Source organism: Notamacropus eugenii, chromosome 5, assembly GCF_028372415.1.
Source record: "Notamacropus eugenii isolate mMacEug1 chromosome 5, mMacEug1.pri_v2, whole genome shotgun sequence".
Lineage (NCBI taxonomy): Eukaryota > Metazoa > Chordata > Mammalia > Diprotodontia > Macropodidae > Notamacropus > Notamacropus eugenii.
Window position 1 is genome coordinate 7,528,843 of NC_092876.1, and position 16,329 is coordinate 7,545,171.

Consider the following 16,329-nt stretch of genomic DNA (forward strand, 5'->3'; position numbering starts at 1 on the left):
ACTCACAGTAAGATCATTGATGACCATTTTTGTGGGGCATAGAAAGTATCCCTCCTCTGGAGACTTAAGATCTCTTGGAGGATGACTTGAGTGGTAAGTAATATAGATCTGAATAATAAGTTAAGGACTGATGCCTATAAAGAGAGGCAACCTATCTGAGAACTAGAATTGAGCTAAGGAGAGAGAGAAAGAGGTGGGGAAGTCAGGAGGGAAAGAGGGAGAGGGAAAGAAGTCCTGAAAAATTAGAGACGGGCCCCATATTAGGTGTTGATCTAAATAGCCCTTCACACAAAAAGGATAGGAATTGAGTGATGAGAAGCCTAACTTCTAGTTTCCATTTGAGTTTCTGGCTCCAGGTTCCTTAAGAGAGGAAGGATATTTGCTCTTGACTACACTAATTTCCTACACCCTACCTTCTAGACGGAAGGAGTTCCACTCAAGTTCATAGAACCAGACTTCTATAGAGCAAAGGAGCAAACAAGAGGTCCTGGAGTGAGGAGAACAGCTAGAGACAGAGTCAGGATCTGGAGGAGTGAATCTTGACCTTACCCTCTCCATGATGAATCATGTGGACTTTGAAGTCTGATCAGGAGGGTGGACTACCTACCAATATGAACTGCACAGTGCACTTTGGGGGAAACTCTACACCTTACATAGGGTAGTATTAAAGTCTGAATGACTATATAGACCTCCTAGAGGAGAGCAGAACTCATCAGAGAAGGAAGGAAAAGTGTTTTGACTGACTATGGATTCCTCTGAGTTTTTACGTGAGGACAGGTGTTTCTCATTTCTCCCTACTGGGTGAAATAAAGGCTGTCTTGTATCACATATACGTTATTAACTTAAGTACTATTCATAGAAAACTTACCTCAGTTTGTCTTTCTTGCATTTAACTTGTCATAGCACGTTCCCTGAAGTGGAGGCTTTTTTACATATATAGAGTCCTAGACATGAACTATATTCTTATGTTCTCAAGGGAAAATCTGAGTAAGGTTAGGAGCCACAAAGATAAGTACTACAGAAGTTCTTTCCTAGATTGAATCCATGTCCCATAGCCAGAGGCCTGAGCAAGACCATAGATTCCACAAATTTATAGAATTCAGAGCTGGATGAAATTTTAGATATCACCTGGTCAAATCCTCTCATATACATCTCTATCATGAAAACAACAATTTGGTGATATCAGACCACTAAGTTCAGTAGGAAATTTTAAAAATATTTTCCCAGTTATGTAAAAACATATTTTAACATTCATTTCTTAAAACTTTGAGTTCCAAATTCTCTCCCTCTCATCTTCTCTTTCCCATTGAGAAGGCAAGCAATTTGACATACATTATAAATGTACAATCATGCAAAAAATATTTCCATATTAGCCATGCTGCAAAAAAAAGGCAGACCAAAAGCAAAAAATTACAATAATAAAGTTTTTAAAAAGTATGTCTCAATCTGTATTCAGATTCCATTGGTTCTTTCTCTTGAGACAGATCATCATACAATAGTGCTGCTACTGTGTGCAATGTACTGGTTCTGCTCAATTCACTTTGCATGAGTTCAAGTCTTTCCAGGTTTCTCTAAAATCATCCTACTCATCATTTCTTGTAGCACAATAGTATTCCATCACAACCATATACCACAACTCATTCAGCCACTCCCTAATTGATGAGCATCTCCTCCATATAAAATTCTTTGTGACTACCAAAAGAGTCGTTATAGATATTTTTGTACATATTGATCTCTTTCCTTTTCAGTTTTTTATGTCTTAGGGGGAAAATACATAGCATTGGCACTGTTGGGTCCAACGGTATACAAATTGCTCTCCAGACTGGATGAATCAGTTCACAAAGGATGCCTCCATTGTCCATCTCTATAAGGGTAAAGGGAATAGGTTGTCCTGCGACAATCACAGGGGGATCTCTCTCTTAGTCATTGTTGGCAAAATTCTTCCTGGAGTCCTCCTTTATAGGCTGATCTTTCACCTGGAAGGTGGTCATATACCTGAGAGCCAGTGTGGCTTCAGAAACTGAGGAACAGTTGATATGGTGTTTGCTGCCCAACTACTCTAGGAGAAACGCCAGGAGCAGAACAGAGGTTTGTACACAATGTTTGTAGATCTGACCAAGGCCTTTGACACAGTTGTGAGGGCTTATGGAAAATTGTCAAAATTTGGTTGCCCAGAGAAGTTCATCAATATTGTACATCAGTTTCATGGTGGCATGTTTGCCCAGATTCTGAATAATGGACAAAGCTCTCATGCCTTCCCAGTCACCAATGGAGTGAAACAGGGCTGTGTACTTGTTCCCATGCTTTTTAGCATGATGTTTTCAGCCATGCTGACAAATGCTTTCAATGAGGATGAACAAGGCATCAAGGTCAATTACCACACTGATGGTAAGTTTTTCACTTTGAAAAGGCTACAAGCCAAAACCAGAGTGGAGGGAGTGTGGGTGCATGGTTTTCTGTTTGCAGATGATTGTGCACTCAATACAACCGCTGAAGCTGAGATGCAACAAAGTATGGATCAATTTTCTACTTCCGGTGCTAATTTTGGCCTAATAATTAACACCAAAAAAAAACATAGATGCTCCATCAGCCACCACCATACCATCCATATGTGGAACCATCAATTACAACAAATGTAGAAGTTTTGAATGTTGTGGATAAGTTCACTTACCTTGGTAGTGTACTTTCCAGGGATGTACACATTGGCAATGAGGTTGATGCACACATTGCCAGAGCTAGCTGTGTTTGGGAGGCTCCAAAGAAAAGTTTGGGAGAGAAGAGGTATTAGACTGACTACCAAATTGAAGGTCTACAGAGCTGCTGTGCTGACCTCATTGTTGTGTGCCTGTGAAATATGAACACTCTACCAGCACCATGCCAGGAAACTGAATCACTTCCATTTGAACTGTCTTAGGAAGATTCTGAGGATCACCTGGCAGCATAAAGTACCAGACACTGAAGTCCTTGCTCAAGCTGAACTACCAAGCATTCAAACTATGCTTCAGAGAGCGCAACTCCAATGGGCTGGTCACACTGTTCGAATGCAAAATGTGCACATGCCAAAAAGACTATTTTATGGAGAACTTTAATGGAGCAGGTGATCACATGGTGGCCAGAAGAAGTGATACAAGGACACTCAGGGTCTCTCTCAAGAACTTTGGATTTGACTGTGCAACATGGGAGACACTGGCACAGGACTGCTCAGCATGGCATGCCCGCATAAGAAAAGGTGCTGTGCTCTATATTGAGCAAAGCAGAACTGAGACAGCACAGAGTAAACATAGGATGCTCAAATTTGGGATATCCACCCCAAATATTCATATGGACTATCTGTGCCCAACCTGTGGTAGAGCATTCCGAGCTCGTGTTGGTCTGATCAGCCACAGTCAGACACACTGAAAGTTCACTTTACAATGGTGATGTCATTTTGGTCCTCTTCGAAGACTAAAGACAACAACCAACCAACTGTTGGGTCCAAAGGTATGCAATTTTGTAGTCTTTTGGGGCATTGCTCTCCGGACTGGCTGAATCAGTTCACAATCTACCAACAGTGCATTAGTGTCTTAATTTCCCCATATCCCCTTCAACATTTGTCATTTTCCTTTTTGTCATATTAGCCAATATGATAGGTATGAGGTGGTCCCTCAGAGTTGTTTTAATTTACATTTCTTATTCAATACTGATTTTGAGCATTTTATATGACTATAAATAGCTTTGATTATTTTGTCTGAAAAGTGCTTGTTCATATCCTCTGACCATTTACCAAACAAAGAATGGCTCTTATTTTCATAAATTTGATTCAGTTCTCATATATTTGAGAAATGAAGCCTTTATCAGAGATACTTACTATAAAATTTTTTTCACAATTGATTACTCATTATATATTTCCTTCCATCCTATTTTTCCTCACTGTTTATCCCACTTTCTCTCTCCTTTCACCCTGTCCATCCTTTAAAGTGTTTTGCTTCTGATCATCACCTTCCCAATCCGCCCTCCCTTCTATCAGCTCTGCCCTTCTCTTCCTACTATCCTGTAAGGTGAGATAGATTTCTCCACCCAACTAGTGTCTATATAATTCCCTCTTTGAGCCAATTCCAATGAGAGAAAGGTTCAAGTGCCCCTGCCTACTTCTCCCCATTTTTGTTTCCACTGTAAAAGCTCTTTTGTGCCTCTTTAATGTGAGTTAATTTATCCCATTCAACCCTCTTTTCCTTCTTCTCCCATACATTCCGCATTCTCACTCCCTTAATTTTATTGCTTTTTAGCTACCATACCAGCATATTCAATTCACACATATGCCCTCTCTCTATGTATACTCCTTCTAAGTGCCCTAGTAATGAGAAAGTTCTTAACAGTTACAAGTGATCATCTTCTCATGTAGGAATTTAAATCGTTTATTACTAAGTCCCTTAATGTTTCCTATTCACTTTTCTGTGCTTCTCTCAAGCTTTGTATTTAAAAGTCAGATTATCTATTCAGCTCTGGTCGTTTCATCAGAAATACTTGAAAATTCTTTGTTTCATTGAATATCCATTTTTTTCCTGGTGAAGAATTATACTTGGTTTTGCTGGCATAGGTGATTCTTGGTTGTAATCCTAGTTCCTTTCCTCTTTGGGATATCATGTTCTTAACCCTACAATCCTTTAATGTAGAAACTGCTAAATCTTGTGTTATCCTGACTGTGGTTCCATGATATATGAATAGTTTCTTTCTGTCTCCTTGCAATATATTCTCCTTGATATCTGGAGCTCTTGAATTTTACTATAATATTCCTGGAAATTTTCTTTTCTGAATCTCCTTCAGGATGTGAAATACTTTAAATTTCTATTTTGCCCTCTGGTTCTAGTATATCAGGGAAGTTTTCCTCGATAATTTCCTGAAAGATAATGTCTAGGTTCTTTTTCTCATCATGGCTTTTAAGGAGCTCAATAATTCTTAAATTACCTCTCCTGAATCTATTTTCCAGGTCATTTATTTTTCTAATGAGATATTTTACATTGTCTTCCATTTTTTTCACTCTTTTGATTTTGTTTTATTGATTTTTGATTTCTCATGGAGTTATTAGCTTAGTCCAATTCTTATTTTTAAAAAATTATTTTCTTCATTGAGTTTTTGTATCTACTTTTCCAGTTAGTCAATTATACTTTTTAAGGACCGCTTTTCTTCAGTGAATTTTTGTATATCTTTTTTTCCTTTTGAATAATTCTGCTTTTTAAGGTCATCTTTTATTCATTGGATTTTTGTGCCTCTTTTATCATTTCCCCTATTCTCTTCTTAAGCTGCTATTTTCTTCAGTATTTTCTTTTGTCTCCTTTACCAAGCTGTGGACTCTTTCTCATGATTTTCTTCCATCACTATCATTTCTTTTCCAAATTTTCCCTCTACCTCTCTGATTTTTAAAATCCTTTTCAAGTTCTTCCAGAGATTCTTTTTTGAGCTAAGACCAATTCACATTCTTTGAGGTTTTCGGTGTAGCAGTTTTGACTTTGCTGTTTTCTGAGTCTGTGTTTTAATCTTCCCCATCACCATAGTACCTTTCTATGGTCAGAATCTTTTTTTCTAATTTCTTGCTTAATTGTCAAGCCTATATCTTAACTTTTCATTTCATGTTAAAGTTAGGCTTTGATCCCAGGATGCAGGTGGCACTATCCCAAGCTTCAGGTTTTTTGTCCAACTGTTTTCAGAGCCAGATCTAGGGGTCTGTAAGCTTTCAGTTGCTCCAAGGTGGTATGATATAAAGAGAGGTTTATTTACTGTTCTCCCAGCCTGTGCTCTGATTTGTGATAGAACACAAGCACTCTTTTTCATTCTGGAACTGTGACTGGGGTCCCCACTTCTTTGTGGCCATAAACTCTGGAGTGTTGTTGCCCCTCCTCTCCCTGGGACTGCAACCCTGATCTGAGTATGGGTAATGCACTAGATTCTTGCATGCAGGGCCAGCAAAGGGACCCCTGTAATCTCCTTCTCTCCAGCTGCCTGACTCTCTTAGGATGTATGGACTGAGAGGTCCAGAAGCATCCACTGCTGCCTCTGATTCAATCACCTCCAAGGCCTACTGCTAGTTTCCTGTAGTACAGAGTATACTGGCACAACCTCTGCTGAATTGTGTTCCACTCAGAACTTTCCTGCTGACCTTCTAAGTTGTCTTGGGCTAGAAAATTTTTTGTCTTTGACTTTTTGTGGGTTCTGCCATGACAGAATTTGTTTTGTAGTGTTATTTAAAGTTGTTTGGAGGGGAATTTGGGAAAGCTCAGATGAAGTCCTTGCTTTTTCTTGCCATCTTGTCTTCACCCCTTCAGTAGGAATTTTTGAGAGAGGCAAGATGGTACAATGCAAATGTGCCAGACCTGAAGTCAAGAGAGATCTGGGTTCAAATACTGTCCCTAACATTTATTAGGTATGTGACCACAGGAATGTCATTTTTTAAATTTTATTTTATTTTTAATTTAGAGAATACAAAAGCATTACCATAGTAGAGTACAATTTTAAAAATGATAGAACATGAAACTGCAAATCTACTATGTACAACTCACTATTCCTTTCAAATATACAGCAAAGTTATTGTGTAAATGTCTTTTTTTTCCTTGACCCCAACCTAGAGATAGCCACCATTGGACACAAATAGGTGCATATATGTAAAATTATTCTATGCATACTTCTACTTATCAGTTCTTTTTCTGGATGCAGATAGTATCTTTCTTCATATGTCTTTTATAGTTAATTGTGGCATTTATAATAGTAAAAATAATTTATTCATTCCAAGCCATTCTTAAAATAATATTACTGTTACTGTATATAATGTTTTATATTGTGTTTCTTCCATCTGTTCTCCTGAGCAGTTGTTTTCCTAATGAGATATTTCAGACTCTTCTACTTTTTTCTACTTTTATTACTTCTTGGTGTCTTATAAAGTCATTCAGTCCCACTTGACCAATTCTAGTTTTCAAGGAACTGTTTTCTTCCTTAATATTTTTTATCTTTTCCAATTGGTTAATTTTCTTTTCATAACTTTCTTAGATTGCTTTTGGGTTTTTTCCTAATTTTTCCTTACCCTCTTATTTGATATTTTGAATTCTTCTTAAAGTTCTCCCAAGAGTTCTTTTTGAATTTATGACCATTTGACATTACCCTTTGGGGTACAAATAGCTTTTTTTACCTCATATCTTCCTCTGAATATGAACTCAGATATTCATAGCTATTCATGATTGAGTTCCTTTTCCTTTGCTTAACCATTTTTTAATTTTTTATTCGTTTTATTTTATTTTTAGCAGCTTAATATTATTATTTTATCAAGTTTTAATCCTGGGTTGTGGGTAATGTTGCCCTAGACCTTAAGTCCTCTTTACTGTTGTTTTCTGAATTCTATGCAGGGGCTCAATCTCAAGTACTTCTCTCCTGTCCTAAGCCACTTAGGTCCCCACAGTGTCCCAAAAATATTCTTGCTCCCTGTAGTATCCCATTCCTCCAGCATGTGCTCCTTCCTGCTTGCCCACAGCCACTGATCAGCACAACTAGGCTTGCCTTCCAGAAACAGTGGGAATCCTTCAATCTTCCCCCATTCAGCCTTCTGCTGTTCCTTTGATGAACAAAGGTTCCTTAGCAGCTAAAAGTTGTGAGGTGAAAGTACCTGAGGCTGTGAGGCAAAAGCTCCTGAGGTGAAATTTCTTGAGGCCATGAATGAGATGAAAGTTGAGATGAAATTTCCTGACTCCTAGTCTGCTTCCTGATAGACCTGCTCTAGGGTCCACTGTTTGTTGATTCAATGAAGTCTGCCTGTAGGTGTATGTCATTTTGATGGAGGAAAACATCTGTCATACCTATCTGGCAGAGTCATCATCAGCATCAAAACTTACAATATATTCCCAGATCTCTTTTGGTGACAATCACCTTGCTGTCATTTTTAACAACTGGTACCTTATTGTGACAATCAAAAAGGTTCAAAAGACACAGTTTCTGGGTAATTTAATCATATTATTAATAAGGTTAGCATGTTATTAATAATAGGATGGTCATTTGGCCATCTCTCTCTTAGTCCAAAGACAATCATGGCAGTAGGCTCAGGACTTACATGTTCTTTTGAAAGAGGAGTCATAATCAACTCTGATTGGTTAGCACAATGGGAGGTAGGTTATAATAAAATGAGGGATTGAGAATGACAAATAAACAAATTCTAGAGTTGCAGAACCCACAAAATGATGGAGTGAAACAAGTCTCTAGCCCAAGACAGCCTGGAAGGTTACAGGAAGCATAAATCACACCAGGCTAGGAGCAGAGCACAGTCCAGCATGAGCTGCACCAGCATAGACAGGGCCACAGCAGATCTCAGGGGACTGAATCACTGGCAACTGTGGCAGTTTCCAGACTTCTCAACCTCAAAACACCAAAGACAGCTTGGAAGGTCAGTAGAAAAAGCCTGTCAGATTTGTGTGAGAGAGGAACCTGGTCAGGCCCTAGCTCTGGGGTGGTGGAGGGGGTGGTGGAGTGCCAAGCCTAGAGGCCTGTGGGCTACCCGAGTCTTTTCTTACCTATCGCAGGTCTTCGGCTGGCCAAAACCGGATGCTCATATGAGAGAAAGGACGTTCCAGAGTCGAACAAGGGTTGAGCTTTATTTCAGGGTTTCAGTTACAAGTGCAGGGGATAGGGGGAAGGAGAGAGATATCTCCCAAAGAGGCAAAGATCTACAATAAGGGCTTAGGAATAAAAGTGTAAGTGGGGAGAGAGGGGGAGGGGGGAGAAAGAGAGAGGAAAGTGAGGAGCCTAGTAAGCTCACACGTGGTCCTTCGCCCAAGAGGCTTTTTCAGGCTTTTCTGAACCTACTTAAGCCCTTTGCCCGTAGTTTACATATCAATATCGAGCCTGTTAGGAGACAACAGGTGTGCCCAATCCGGGACGACCTCGAGGGCAGGGAGACTCCACCCATCACATATCTCTCGGGGAGAGGCGGAAATACCCGAGCTAGCCGAGCTAGCTCAGTCTGACCTTCTCGAATCCCCGCTGTTCATGGAGGGCCTCGTAAGACTCTAAGATTTAGAAGTCCCACTTTTACCCGCCCAAGACCGTCCACACGGAATTGAACTTCCAATCCTCACAGTGGAGCCTCCAGCTGTCACAGCAGCAGCAGCAGCAGTGGCTGTTTCTGAAGCTCTAGGCCCACAGATTGGGGGGGGGGAGGGGAATCAAGCAACTGATCAGAGGGGGATTGCAGGGATCTCTTTGCTGGTGCTGAGGTGGGATTCTCTTCTTTTGCCCTGCTTGGATCTGGGTCACAGTCCTGGGGTAAGGAAGAGTGCTGGCATGATGAAGCTTCTGGCAGCAGTGGACAGGGAATCTTCCACACAGTTCCAAAGCAGAAAAGAGTGCTTGAGGTCACAAACCAGAGCACAGACTGGGAGAGGAGTAAGCACCTCTCCTTTGATCATACAACCTTGGAAGAGCTAAAAGTTTGCAGGTGCATAGAAATATTTCTGAAAACAGCTGCACAAAAACCCTGAAGTTTGGGAAAGTATACTTCCCATATCCTTACCCTTCTCTCCCCACCGCACTGGAAGCAGAGAACTACCTTGACAAAGAGTTCAAAAGTCAAGTAATTGGCTGGGGAAATGAGAAAACAGCAGGAAATAAAGACTATAGAATCTTACTTTGTGACAAGGAAGATTAAAACACACAATCACAAGAGGACAACAAAGTCAAAGTTCCTATATCCAAAGCCTCCAAGAAAAAATATGAATTGGACTCAGGTCATGGAAGAGCTCAAAAAAGATTTTGAAAATCAAGTAAGAGAAGTAGAGGAAAAAATTGGGAAGAGAAATGAGAGTACACAAGAAAATAATGAAAAACAAGTCAACTCTTTGCTAAAGGGTACCCAAAAAATGCTGAAAAAAATACCTTAAAAATAAACTAAACTAAGTGGCAAAAGAGATCCCAAAAGCCAGTGAGGAGAAGAATGCCTTAAAAAGCAGAATAGGACAAATGGAAAAGAAGGTCCAAAAGTTCACTGAAGGAAATAATTTCTTAAAATTAGAATGGAGCTAATGGAAGCTAATGACTTTATGAGAAATTAAGAAATTATTTTAAAAAACCAAAAGAATGAAAAAAATGGAAGGAATTGTAAGATATCTCATTGAGAAAACAACTAACCTGGAAAATAGATCCAGGAGAGATAATTTAAAAATTATTGGACTATCTGAAAGCCATGATCAAAAAAAGAGCTAGACATCATCTTTCAAGAAATAATCAAAGACAACTGCCCTGATATTCTAGAATCAGAGGGTAAAATAGATATTGAAAGAATTTACCAATCCCCTCCTGAAAGGGATCCCAAAGGAAAACTCCTAGGAATATCCTAACCAAATTCCAGAGTTCCCAGGTCAAGAAGAAAATATTGCAAGCAGCTAGAAAGAAACAATTCAAGAATTATGGAAACACAAACAGGATTACACAAGATCTAGCAATTTCTACATCAAGGGATCGGAGGGGTTGGAATATGATAGTCTAAAGGTGAAAGGAGCTAGAATTAAAATCAAGAATCACCTTCCCAGCAAAACTGAATATAATACTTTGGCGTGGGGGGGGGGGGTGGCGGGAGCAATGGACATTCAATGAAACAGAGGTCTTTCAAGCATTCTTGATGAAAAAATCAGAGTTGAATACAAAATTTTACTTTCAAATACAAGAATCAAGAGAACTATGAAAAGGTAAATAGGAAAGAGAAATCATAAGGGACTTACTAAACTTGAACTATTTACATTCCTACATGGAAAGATTATATTTGTAACCCTTGAGAGTTTTCTCACCATTAAGGTAGCTGGAGGGAACATATATAGATAGACAGATATAAATAGATAGAGAGAAAGAGAGAGAGAGAGAAACAGAGAGACAGAGAGACAGAGACAGAGAGAGAGACAAAGAGACAGAGACAAAGGTCACAGGATGAGTTGAATATGAAGGGATGATATTTAAAAACTAAAATTGATGGATGAGAGAGGAATATATTGGGGAGAAGGAGAAAGGGAGAATTAGAATGGGGTAAATTATCTCACATAAAAGAGGCAAGTAAAAGCTTTTACAATGGTGGGAAAGAGAAGGGAGGTGAGAGGGGATGAGCGAACCTTACTCTCATTGGATTTGGCTTAAAGAGGGAATAACATACACACTCAACTGGGTATGAAAATCTATCTTACCCAACAGGAAAATAGAGGAGAAGGGGATGGGGGAGATAATAGAAGGAAGGGCAAATGGGAGGAGGAGGCAATCAGAAGTAAACACTTTTGAGGAGGGACAAAAGAGAGAAAAGAATAAACAGGAGGCAGGATAGAATGGAGGGACAGAATTACTCTTTCACAACATGACTGTTATAGAAGTGTTCTGCATGACTACACATGTACAAGCTATATTGAATTGCTTGCCTTCTCCATAGGGGTGGATGGAGAAGGAGGAAGGTAGAGAAGTTGGAACTCAAAGTTTTAAAAATGAATGTTTAAAGTTGTTTTTACAGGCAACTGGGAAATGACATACAGGCAATGGGGTGTAGAAATCTATATAGCCCTAAAAGAAAATAGAGGGAAAGGGGATAAGAGAAGGGGGATGTGATAGAAAGGAGTACAGACTGGAGGAACAGGAAATCAGAATGCACATTGTCTTGGGGTGATGGGAGGATGGGAGAGGAGAGGTGGGGAGAAAATTTGGAACTCAAAATCTTGTGGAACTGAATGTTGGAAACTAAAAATTAATTAATACAATAAGCAAAGGCAAAAAAAAAAAGCAAAGGATGAACAAGATGAACACTGCTCTGCCCTCATACAGATCCTTATCACCTCACAGCTAGACTAGTTCCATAGCAGTGGCCCATGGGCTGGTATTCCAGCCACAAGCTTCCCCAACCTTCCTCTGTTCAGCTGTCAAACTGATCTTCCTAGAGTTCAGGTCTTATTATGTCACCCATCATGTTCAGCAAATTCCAGTGAGTCCCTAAAACCTCTAAAATCAAATATAGAATCCTATTTGGCTTTACAGCCCCTCATAACCTGGCCCCTTTCCACCTATCTAGTCTTCTTAGCCCCCACCATGCACTTCAGTACTGGTCTCCTTGTTCATAACACAAGACATTCTGACTCTCCACCCCTGGTATCTCCACTGACTCTGCCCCATGCCTGGAATTGTCTTGCTCCTTTTCTCTACTTCCTGGTTTCTATGGCTTCTTTCAAGTTTCATCAACAGTCTCACCTTCTATAAGAATCCTTTCCTGATCCACTTTAATCTTGGTGCTTTCCTTCAATCGATTATCTCTAATTTGTCTGTTCTTTATCTTGCAGTTGTTGCATGTATTCTCTCCCATTAAACTGGAAGCTCCTCCAGGGCAGGGACTATGTGTCCGCAGTGTGTCTGGCACATAGTAGCAAGTGCCAACAAATGCTAGTTGACCAGACTTGGTGGATGAAACTCTCCAGGGATGATATGAGGGACATTAGAGAGGAGGGCAATGTTTGTAAATGTGAGAGCTGGGATGGGGTAGGGTATGCAGGACTAGAAGTTAGGTTGCATGAAAAAAGAAGAAATCTTTGTGGGAAGGGGAACATTTGGAAAAATGTGTGTGTGTGTGTGTGTGTAAAAGAGAGAGGTGTGGCATTAGCGTTTGAAGGGAATGAGTGCTGGGAGGGGGGAAGGGATGTAATCAGAGAGGGGTTCTGCATGTTGTCCATGAGTCAAAGGAGAGGTTCCCCACTGCTGGACTAGGGTTTGAGTGTTGGAGATTTAGAGATGGGGAATGGATCATGGAAGGCAGTAGAGGAAAGGGTCTCTTCATAAATGAGGGGGGAGACACTCTGTAGAAGAGGAATATTTGGGGGAAGAGGGTTGGTTGGAGTTCTGTCAGGGAAGGATTTATGGGGGAACCATCAGGGTGGGAGAAGAGTTGTACATAGGCTCAACAGAGATAGGGATGTTAGACTGGATTTGTGGTGAAAGTAAGGAAATAAACAATTATTAAACAGTTACTATGTGGTGCCCAGCATTGCACTAAGCAATTTACAAATATTATATCATTTGATTCTCACTACCACCCTGGGAAGTAGGTGCTGTTATTAACTTAATTGTACAATTGAAAAAACTGAGGCACAGAAAGGTTAGGTGACTTGCTGAGGGTTACACAGCTAACGTCTGGGGCAGATTTTGGACTCGGGTCTTCTTGATTAAGAGCTAAGCATTTTATTCACTTTGCCATCTAGTAGGGCTTGGGGGACTATGGATGGGGGAGCTGGTAATACTGCAGGAGAGGGGTACAGCACCATTTCTGGTGGTGGAAATGAAGGTAAGCAAGGGTTCTTCAGGATTAGGAGTTAGCAAGAGGGATGGGGTAGGAGGAGAAGCAGGCTCTGCTGGACTGGGAGCAGGGAAGGGTAAGTCTGTCTTGGGGGAGAAGGCAGAAAAAATTGTAGGGGGCTCAAAGAGACAGCGAGGACATAGTATATTAGGGGAATTATCTGTACTGGATTAAAAAGTGGGAAAGAGAAGAGGTATGTGTGGAAAGAGGAAAGCCCTGCCTATTCCTAGTACATCTGTGGGCAGTGGAAGGGGACTGGGAGAAAAGGCGGTACTCTGCTGGACTGGAGGTGGGAGAACTGGACATAGGATCCAGGATTAGGGAAGACTGGAGAGGAAACCGGTGCCCCAGTAAAATGCAAATGACTTCTGGGAATGTGGCTGTGCAGTACTAAAAGTCCCTCCCACCAGCATTCTTCTAATAACCACAGAAGCCCATCCCATAATAGTTGTTTACAGCTTCATTATCCTTTGTCTTCCAGTGCTTAATGATTAAGGGGGAGGGGTGATAAGAGGGAGCTGGGCTGCAGCATCTTGACTTCCCTGCTGTGTCTCAGCAATTTGGGTGTTTTCTGGAGTCCAAGTCCAGCTCCCTGGGGCTGAGCCCTGCTTTCTGGATATCTATCCTGGTTCCCTCCCCAATGTGAAGTGCCCTGCTTCCCGGGGCCTTTCTTCCCTTTTCTCTTTCATCCATGCCCTTGTTTAAGCAATAGTCCCACGCTGTTATTAGTGCTTCACTCCCAGAGTTCTGCTGGCCCAGGGTTGGGAGGAAGCAAGTGTTTGAGAAGGGAAGACTGGCCCTGCTAAGATGGGGATGGGGAAAGCCAGTCTGTACCAGAGAGGGAAGAGGGCTGGGTAGAGGAGAAGCAGCTTTGTAAGGTTTCAGGCAGTTGAGAAAGGTTGGGTGGTACTAGCTCCTAGGAAATTAACTGGAAGGAATTAATTATATATGTATATGCATATATGTGTGTGTATGTATGTATATGTATGTGTGTATGAATGTGTATGTATGTGTATATATGTATATGTACATATATACATGCAGTGTGTGTGTGTGTGTATATAAAATCCATAAGTTTTTTTAAGGGAGAGGAAACTCCAACCCGGAGAGGTTGAAAAGGGCTCTTCAGTACTAGACTAGAGATGGGGCAACTTGGGGGAAGGAGGGCAATGCTTGTAAAGCGTGAGAGCTGGGATGGGGTAGGGTATGCAGGACTAGAGGTTAGGTTGCATGAAAAAAGAAGAAATCTTTGTGGGAAGGGGAACATTTGGAAAAATGTGTGTGTGTGTGTGTGTGTGTGTGTGTGTGTGTATGTGTAAAAGAGAGAGGTGTAGCATTAGCGTTTGAAGGGAATGAGTGCTGGGAGGGGGGAGGAGATGTAATCAGGGAGGGGTTCTGCATGTTGTCCATGAGTCAAAGGAGAGGTTCCCCACTGCTGGTAGGGTTTGAGTGTATTTAGAGATGGGGAATGGATCATGGAAGGGAGTGGAGGAAAGGGTCTCTTCACAAAGAAATGTAGGAGGGAAAGGCTCTGGGAAAGGGTCTCTTCATAAAGAAATGTAGGAGGGAAAGGCCCATCAAAGGCAGTCAAAGATATCTGTACTGGGGTTTGCATGACCAGGATGATGGGTGACCAGCATGTGTATAGAGAGTGGCTGAGCAGGAATATGGGTTTTGAAAGGGTATGAGGAAATGAGATGAAAAGAGGTCTCTTGGAGGACTAGAAGGGGAGGGCAAGTGGGGCAATGCCACTCAAGGACAAAATGGTCTCCTTTTGGCACTGGAAAAAGCATGCAAAGTCTGAGGAATCTGCTGGGCTAACAGTGGGAGAAGACTATATACGTGTAGGATGGGAAAGGATACCTGCAGGACTTTCTTTGGGTATGGGAGAGAGAATTGTATAAATTCTGCATGGCATTTAAAGGCAGCGAAATGATGCCAAGTCTGGAGGCAGGAAGATCTGAGTTCAAGTCAGTCTTCAGACAATTATTAGCTGTGTGAACCTGGACAAGTTACTTCACCCTGTTTGCCACAGTTTCCTTATCTGTAAAGTGAGCTAGAGAAGGAAATGGCATAGCACTGCAGTATCTTTGCCAAGAAAACCCCAAATGGGCTCAGAAAGAGTCAGACATGACTGAAACAACTGAACAAGAACAAAAAATGGCATTTAAAGTCACTCACAAGTTGCTCCAACATATTGTTCCAGTGTTACTAGATATCATTTCTGCTTAGTGCCCTCTTCAGTCTCAACAAACTGTCCTTGCTGTCCCCATGCATAACCTCCCCACTCATATCGCCATGTCTTCCCACACACTGACTCCCACACTCCAAGAATGTGCTCCATCTTCACCTCCATCCCTTGGAAACCCTAATTGCCTCCCAAGCCCAGGTCTCAAGCGCCCCCAATGTGAGGAGGGGAGAATTGTCCCGATCGAACCAGTCAATCGTGCTTTCCTCACTCTTAAACAATCCTTGAATTTACTTTGTATTTTGTAACTACTCCTACATGTATGTGTTGTTTCCTCTGATAGAGTATAAACTTCCTGCCGAAGGCAAGAACAGATTCCCTTTTTCCTTTGCCTTCCCAGCCCCAGGTCCTGGGGAGCCCCTCTCAGACTCACTGCTTTTAAATGCATAAAATAAAATATAGCATTGTATCCTGGCTTCCCTGGCCTCCTGCAATCTCGACTAAAATCCCATCATCTGCAATTCCAGGGCCTCCTTGATGCTAGGACCTTCCCTCTATGTTTATTTTCCATTTATTCTGTTGTTATGAGAGAAATATCTCCCCATTCAATTCCTGTGATGATAACAGCTGTCAAATAAATCTATCACAACACAGAATTTTAGAGGTAAAAACCTAACTTTTATTAGGCTTAAGCACAGGTTTCAGGAGGTAGGAAAATAACCTTGAAGAAAAATGAAGATTCTAATGAGCCTTTTCATAGACAAGAAAAAAATGATGTCATGGAGACCAAGTAATGATTTTTGACAAACAGCAACTTCTTACA